Source organism: Dasypus novemcinctus, chromosome 10, assembly GCF_030445035.2.
Source record: "Dasypus novemcinctus isolate mDasNov1 chromosome 10, mDasNov1.1.hap2, whole genome shotgun sequence".
NCBI lineage: Eukaryota > Metazoa > Chordata > Mammalia > Cingulata > Dasypodidae > Dasypus > Dasypus novemcinctus.
Window position 1 is genome coordinate 120,192,947 of NC_080682.1, and position 8,134 is coordinate 120,201,080.

Genomic DNA, 8,134 nt, shown 5'->3' on the forward strand with positions numbered 1-8,134 from the left:
CTACCCCAAATAAATACCCTTTATAGAAACCAACCCATTTCTGGTATTTTGCTTCAGCACCCCTTTGGCTGACAACACAATGGGTGAAAGGATAGACACACATATCATGAAATAAAATAGAAAGTCCACTAGATAAGGCCGCTGAGGAGGAGGGGCAGCAGGAGCAGGGCTGGCCTGGGTGTGCTCTGCACCTCAGGTACGTAATTGCACGTGGAACGACTGCTTTTGGAAGACTATTGCCCAGAAGAAAAGATGTTTGGATTGCACAAGCCAAAGAGATCCCAAAGGATAGGGGGCTGCGTGTTTGCAGGGCTACACCCTCCAGCTCTCAATTCACTGACAATCAATGCTGTGAAAAGGACTTCCAAAGCTGTTTTGGGTTGCATGAGACTTGTTCAGGAGACCAACTCCTATGTCTTCCTTGTGAAAAGATGGAAGAAGCTGCCAGCAAGATTAAAAAAAAAAAAAAAAAAAGCTGGAATTATATGGCAGATGCCAAGGGCAGGAGCCAGTCTAAAGACTACGTTAAAACCGAAGAAAGTGAAAACTCTGTCTGGGTACAGGATAAACAGCAACCAGTTCTGTCAACTGCAGAAAGATTTTCAACGGCACAATTCCGATGGTCACGATACCCTACCCTTCAAGTGCCTTCCTAGCTTGTTACAGTGACATCCAGGTGATGGCTCAGATACAGAGAAGGATTCTGGCTCTAACGGAATGCCAGTCTTGTCTCTTCTAGATCTCACGTACTGGAAAGACAGAAAATCTGCTGTGGGCTTATCTGTAAAGGCCTTTTGGGGAAGGCCTTCTTGACACATGTGTTCAAGCCGTGCTGCAGCAGTGGTGAGAAAGCAGCTGCTGAGAAGCCGGGGGCAGGGGCTAGAGCTGCCACCCATCTCTTGGCAGTGGGGACTGAAGTTTATGCAGAAGAGGAGCAAAAACATTTCTTTTAAATTAATTAAATTTTGGAAAGACAACAAAGTGGCCCTCTTATTTTTGACTTAGATACTTGCTATTCTGCCAAAAGACAATTTCTAGAATGATTTTGAATGAGTTGTTTTCCCCCACAGTTCCACAAACTTTGAAGCCAGTGTCTAGCTTACTAAAAGAAAAAGAGAAGTATACATAATATTTAAGATGCTGAGTCTATCATAGGAAAGCTGAATGCTACTATATCCTTTAAGTCTTTTTTTAAATCTTCTCGTGAATGAAATTAGAGGAATTTCAGGGAAACGATGAGATTTGCTGTACAATAAAGCTTGTGTAGTTTCCTTTTTAAAGATTTATTTCATTTGTTTGTTTGTCCCACCCCTCCACCTGGTTGTTTTGCACTCGCTGTATGCTCTCTGCGTCGGCTCATTGTGTGCTCCTCTTCTTTTTGTTTTTTTCTGGGAGGCACCAGGAACCAAACCTGGGACCGCCCATGAGAGAGGGCAGAGCCCAATCACGGGAGCCACCTCGACTCCCAGCATACGTAGTTTTAATCTTTTCTTTATTGAGAAACAGTGGTTGGAGTGTTTTTTAAGGTGTCTGGCTACATGTGTTTTCCCTCATGATAGTAAATTTGTCATAACTCAATAAAACTCACTTGCCACTAGAGGTATTTGTTAATAATTTTGAAATATCAAGGTCTTATCAAGGTTCTGATGATTCAAATCTGTACTGTTGAAATATTAAGCAGGACAGACTACACTTTCTGGTACAAACACCTTGAAAGAGAAAGTAATTACTAATTGTACAGAAAGGTAACTTCGCTGTATATGTTGCATCCTGTGTCACCTTCCTCCATATTAATATTTGATAAAAATTTTAATTTCCATGAAACTTCTAAAGCAGAATCAAAGCTCCTCTTGGGGAACTAGCGAGGCTTCAGGATGGGAGATACTATATGAATACTACCAGAGTATTATCACATGGTGGGGAACACACACTAATAAAAATCTTAAACTGGGAAGCAGATGTGGCTCAAGCAGTAGGGTGCCCCCTACTTCATGGGAGGTCATGGGTTCGGGTCTCAGTGCTTCCTAAAAGAACAGGAGCAGACCCTGCCCCACTGCAACGAGCTAGACGTTGCCCCCATCACAAAGGGCAATTGCCAAAAGCCAGCAGACTCAGGAGCCCGTGGGCAGCAGGTGTGGCTCAGGCTGCCGGGCACGCCCCTCTCACGTGGGAGGTCCCACGTTGGTTCCCGGTGCCTCCTGGAGAAGGCGAGCAAAAAATGAGCAGACAGACGAGAACTATCTGGGGAAGTGGGGATAAAGAAGGAAAAATAAAGTAAATAAAAAAACCTCTTAAACTATCTGAAAAATAAAGTGTGCAAGTTTTCAAGATGGCATGAAAGAAAGGTTACTGCTTGGGGCACGTTTCTTAGAAGGCTTGACAAGTGTGTATATAATTGACTTTTTAAATATATATATTAATTAGAGAATGTGTGAATGTACGAAACAATCATGCGTAATGTGTGGAATTCCCATACAACACCCTGCCACCAACACCTTACCTTGTTGTGGAACATTTGTTACAGATTATGAGAGAGCATCATCAGACTATTAGCACTAACTATGGTCTATAGCTTACATTTGGTATATTTTATCCATATCCTCTTTATTTTTTTTGCAACAAATCAATTTTATTGATACATATTAATAAAGCATAAACCATCCAAAGTGTATAATCGATGGTATTTGATATAATCACATAGTTGTGCATTCACCACTTCAATCATTATTAGAGCATTTTCATTATTCCAATAATAATCTAAAAAAACAAAACAGACAAACAAAAAAGCTCATCACTTCTCAGTCTATGTGGCAGGGGTTCCCTGCCATACATAGCTGCTATTCTGTTTCCATTTCTCCAGCTTATCTGTGTTTATATTTTGTAAAAAGTCTTACATACACAATATCACCCATATATGTATTTCACATGAGGTTTCACAGTTACATAGCCCCATGTTAAGTTTTCTAGCTTTCCTTCTGGTAATATACATGCCCTTAGACTTTCCCTTTCAACCACTGTCATACCCGTACAATAGCTCTGCTAGTCACAAATGCCATGATGTGCTTTCACCATTTCTATTCCTTTCCAAAGATTTACAAGCAACTTTTTTTTTTTTTTTTTTTTTTTTTACCAATTCTGTACAGATTAAACCTCAGCTTTCCATTCTCTAACCTCGTTCTATTTTCTGGTGACCTATATTATAATTATTAACTCCATGAGTTTACACAGTATATTTAGTTCATGATAGTACAATCACACAATATTTGTCCTTTTGTGCCTGGCTTGCTTCATTCAGCATAATGTCCTCCAGGTTCATCCATGTTGTCATTTGCTTCATGACTTCATTTCTCCTCACAGCTGCATAATACTCCATCATGGGTATACATCACAATTTGTTTATCCATTCATCAGTTGATGGGCTGTTTCCATCTTTTGGCAATTATTATTAATGCTGCTAAGAACATCAATGTGCAGATGTCTGTTCGTGTCTCTGCTCTCAGTTCTTTGGGGTATAGACCTAGTAATAGTATTGCCAGGTCACACGGCAAGTCTATGGTCAACTTCCTTAGGAACTGAGGAACAGTGCCTGTACCATTCTGCATTCCCACCAACAGGGAGTAAGTGTTCCTGTCTCTCCACATCCTCTCCATAATTCTCTGTAATTATAATTGATTTTTGTTTGTTATATGACTGTCTGGTGACTTCATTGAAAAGCTGCACAATTCAGTTTTAGCTCTGGATCACTTCAGTAGAACTTTGTGAAGTTTTTTGTCTCTAAGAGTGGGTATTTGACTTGTTTTAACCTACTAGGGCTTTCTCCCCCCTTTTTACTATATTTAAAGTAAAATTCTACTAGAAGAAAAGAGTTGTGTTAATGCTAAGTGGGTTGTTTCATTTAAGGCTTTTGGTTTGGCACCATTTAATCAGGCTTTCTGAACGTTGACATGTTGGATGATAAATAAATCCTAAACATGGAGCTCCTCAATTCTAATTCATTTCTTCCTACCTTTTATAACATGGCTCAGTGCTTATTTTTAAAACTGGATTTTAGAAATTGGATGGTATAAATAATAATAATGAGTGAGCCATTTTTCATAGGTCCCCTCTAGTTTTACAGCTCTTAATCTAAACTTAAGGTTCTATATTTCTTCCTTTTGGAAAAACCCACATGCTCCTTGCCTCCAAATGCACAGATCACACGGTGAAGTTACGCTGGCTCTCCCACACCATTTGAGGTGTGTTACAAGATTACCAGCCACGATCATCTTACTCTTGAGTTATATATTTTTTTAAAAATTTTTTGGGTGGGTACATTTTGACTGCAGTATTGGTGGTATAAAAGAAAATACTAAATTTGGATCCTCTCTACTTCTGTATTTATTACTAGATCTCAACCACAGTCTTCTTTTTCCCCTTCCACCTTTCTCTGCTTATAAGATGTACTGTATATAGTCATGTACTTTGTATTAATATATTAGAAATCTACAAATCTATTTCATATTTTTTATAATGTTGGATACTCATAATCAAAACTTTTACTATAGTATTCGTGGCAGTTTGAGATTACCTATGAACCCCCAAAAGAGAGAGATTATGTTTGTAAACTAATCTATCCCTCTGGGTATGATACCCTTTGAATGCATTAGATTCAAATGACAGGTCCTCACTAAATTACCTGTTAAGATTAGGGCTTTGATTCGACCATGGCAATGGGTTGTGATTCAGATTGAGTCCCCTCTCTCTTGGTGGGCTGATATAAACAGACACTCACTCAAGAAGACACACAGGGAAACGGACTTTGGCCCAGTGGTTAGGGCGTCCGTCTACCATATGGGAGGTCCGCGGTTCAAACCCCGGGCCTCCTTGACCCGTGTGGAGCTGGCCATGTGCAGCGCTGATGCGCGCAAGGAGTGCCGTGCCACGCAAGGGTGTCCCCCGCGTAAGGGAGCCCCATGCGCAAGGAGTGCGCCCCGTAAGGAGAGCCGCCCAGCGTGAAAAGAAAGAGCAGCCTGCCCAGGAATGGCGCCGCCCACACTTCCCGTGCCGCTGACGACAACAGAAGCGGACAAAGAAACAAGACGCAGCAAATAGACACCAAGAACAGACAACCAGGGGAGGGGGGGAAGTTAAATAAATAAATAAATCTTTAAAAAAAAAAAAAGAAGACACACAGAAGAGAGAAGCCATTCACCTGATGCCCAGTTTGCAGCTGAAGAGAACAGAGCAGCTGAGCAGCTGAGAAGGCCCAGAAAGACACGAGCCTTATGCCAGAGACTGATATAGGAAACCCTGGGAGACTCCGCAGAGGTCGGCCGCCATCTTGCTTCAGCTGACTTTGGTGAGAACGCAGCCTTGCATTGGATTCTTTAGGGCCTTGTAACTGGAAGCTTTTACCCAAATAAATACCCTTTATAAAAGTCAACAGAATTCTGGTACTTTGCATCAGCACCCCTTTGGCTGACTAATACAATATTGAGTATATTTAGTCTAATTAGAAAATAAATAAATAACCACAGAAAACCCAGAAAGAACTACACAAATGTGATCGCTGATTTTTCACGAAGATGCCAAGACATTTAGTGGAGAAAGGACAGTCTTCCCAACAAACGGTGCTGGAACCACTGGATATACCTATGGAAAAAATTAAACCTCTAACTTTATCTCATTCCACACATAAAATTTAACTCAAAATGTCATATATCTAAATGTAAAAGCTAAAACTATAAAACTTATTTTAGAAGAAAGCATAGGAGAGGATCTTTGTGACTTTGGAGTAGGCAAGGAATTCTTAGGACATAAAAAAGAAGAAACCTCTTTAAAAATTGGTAACTGGAACCTCATAAAAATTCAAAACTTTTGCTCTTTAAAGATACCATTAAGAAAGTAAAAAAGTAGTCACAGATTGGGAGAAAATACTATATATATATAAAGAACTCTTAAAATTTAATAAAAAAATAAAAAGCAAACAATGCAATAAAAAATGAACTAAAGATTTGGACAGACACTTCACCAAAGAAGATATAGGGAGCAGCTGTGGTTCAAGTGGTTGAGTGCCTACTTCCCACATGGGAGGTCCTGGTGCTTCCTAAAGAGAAGATGAGCAGACACAGAGAGCACACAGTGAATGGACACAGAGAGCAGACAGCGAGCACAAACAAGAGGGGTCAGGAGGAATAAATGAAAAAAATATTTTAAAAAATAGCATAATAAGATACAACTACTTGTCCACCAAAATGGCAAAAATAAAAAGACTGACTAAACCAAGAACTGACAAAAATGTAGAACAACTGGACCTCTCGTGCATTGCTGGTGTTAATGAAAATGGACCAACAACTGTTTGTCGGTAGATAAAAATACATTTGCCATACAATCCAGAATTCCACTCCTAAGTAGCTACCCAAGATAAATGAAAACATACATCCACACAAAGACTTACCATGAATATTCATAGCAGCTTTATTCATAATATTCCCAAACTATAAATAATCTAAGAGTCTATCAAGAGGTGAATGGATAAACAAATTTCACATATCCATATAATGAAATACTATTTAGAAATAAAAAGAAACAAACTTGGTGAATGCAACAGCATTGAGCACATACTGTGCGGTTTAGTTATATAAAATTCTAGAAAATGTAAACTAATCTTTAGTGACAGGAAGCAGATCAGTGGATGCATGGGTCAGGGATGGAGTTGGGAAGATGACTCCAAAGGGCACAAGGCAACTCTGAGGATGATGGAAATATTCTGTGTTGTGATTGTGGCAGTGAGTACACTGGTGTCAAAACTCATTGAACTGCACACTTTAAATTACTGCAGTTTATTGTATGTCAATGATACGTTAAAATCTGAGAGATGCTGTGCATGGCAGGGAGAATGCTAAAGACTTGCAGGCACAAAGATGATAAAACATAGTTCCTGGGAAGCAGATGTGGCTCAAGCAACTGGGCCCCCATCTACCATATAGGAGGTCCAGGGTTCGATTCCCAGGGCCTCCTGGTGAAGGCGAGCTGGCTGAGTAGCGAGCTGGCCTGAGTGGAGAGCTGGTGCAGCAAGATGACACAACAAAAAGAGACACAGAGGACAGACAATAAGAGAACGCAGCAGACCAGGGAGCTGAGGTGGCACAAGAGTTCCTGGGATCCGTTCCTGGTGTCACCTAAAGAGAAGACAAGCAGACACAGAAGAACACACAGTGAATGGACAGAGAGCGGACAGTGAGTGCAAAACAATGTGGGAGGAGGAGAGAAAAGAAAGAAATAAACCTTTATAAAAAACAAACATAATTCCTGTCCCTTAGTCCTCTCAATCAAATAAAGGAAAATAATATATGCATAGTTTCAGTAAAGAAGATAGAAGCTTGTTGCCTTCATGCCGCCCCCTTCTAATCCACCTATCTAATGAATATTTTTGAGCTCCTATCATGTGCCAGGCATTTGGCTGGAGGCTAGGAGCACAAAAGGCAGGCCAGCAAGCTTGACGAGGTCTCTGACTGCACAGAGCCGCCAGTTTAGTGGGGGAGAGGCAATGTCCACCGTAGTGCAGTGATGCCTTCCCCGCTGGTGCTGGGAAGCCTAAGAGACGCCCCTGAGTACATCTGCATGGTTGGAGAAGGCTTCCTGAGCAAGCAACATCTCAACTGGGCTAAAGGGGGGAGTCTTGATTATTCAAAACAAACAATTGTTACCCTGAAATGCTCCCTTTTAATAGTGACAATGGATTCCAACATGCTCATACTGTTTTGGAGTAATATACTTCTCCAACTAATCAGTTTTTCAAGAAAAGAGGATAATTTATCCATGCTTTTAAGTAATTTTATTTTTTTAAAGTTTTAAGGAAATAACCTGGAATGAACCCAGGACCTCACATATAGGGATCAGGTGCTCAACCACCGAGCTACATTCACTCCCCCGTGCTTCTAATTTAAAACCCCAAAAATGCATATATGCTAACCAAAATACTGGTAGTTTTATGACTAATATCCTTACCCAACTTTGTACATTATAACCTTTAGTGCCATTTAGTTTACATTTTAAGCCTTTTTTCAGTAGTGTAATTTATAGATTCTCTTTACTACAAAATAGTATAATACAAATATTTATACTGTTTATTCAGGAAAAGAAAGCAACAGTC

At 40.2% G+C, this 8,134-nt stretch overlaps 1 pseudogene; it reads left to right on the forward strand.

Moving 5' to 3' along the window:
* The first annotated feature begins 252 nt into the window (after positions 1-252).
* LOC111763360 (SIN3-HDAC complex-associated factor pseudogene) lies at positions 253-953 on the forward strand (annotated as a pseudogene).
* The last annotated feature ends 7,181 nt before the right edge of the window (positions 954-8,134 follow it).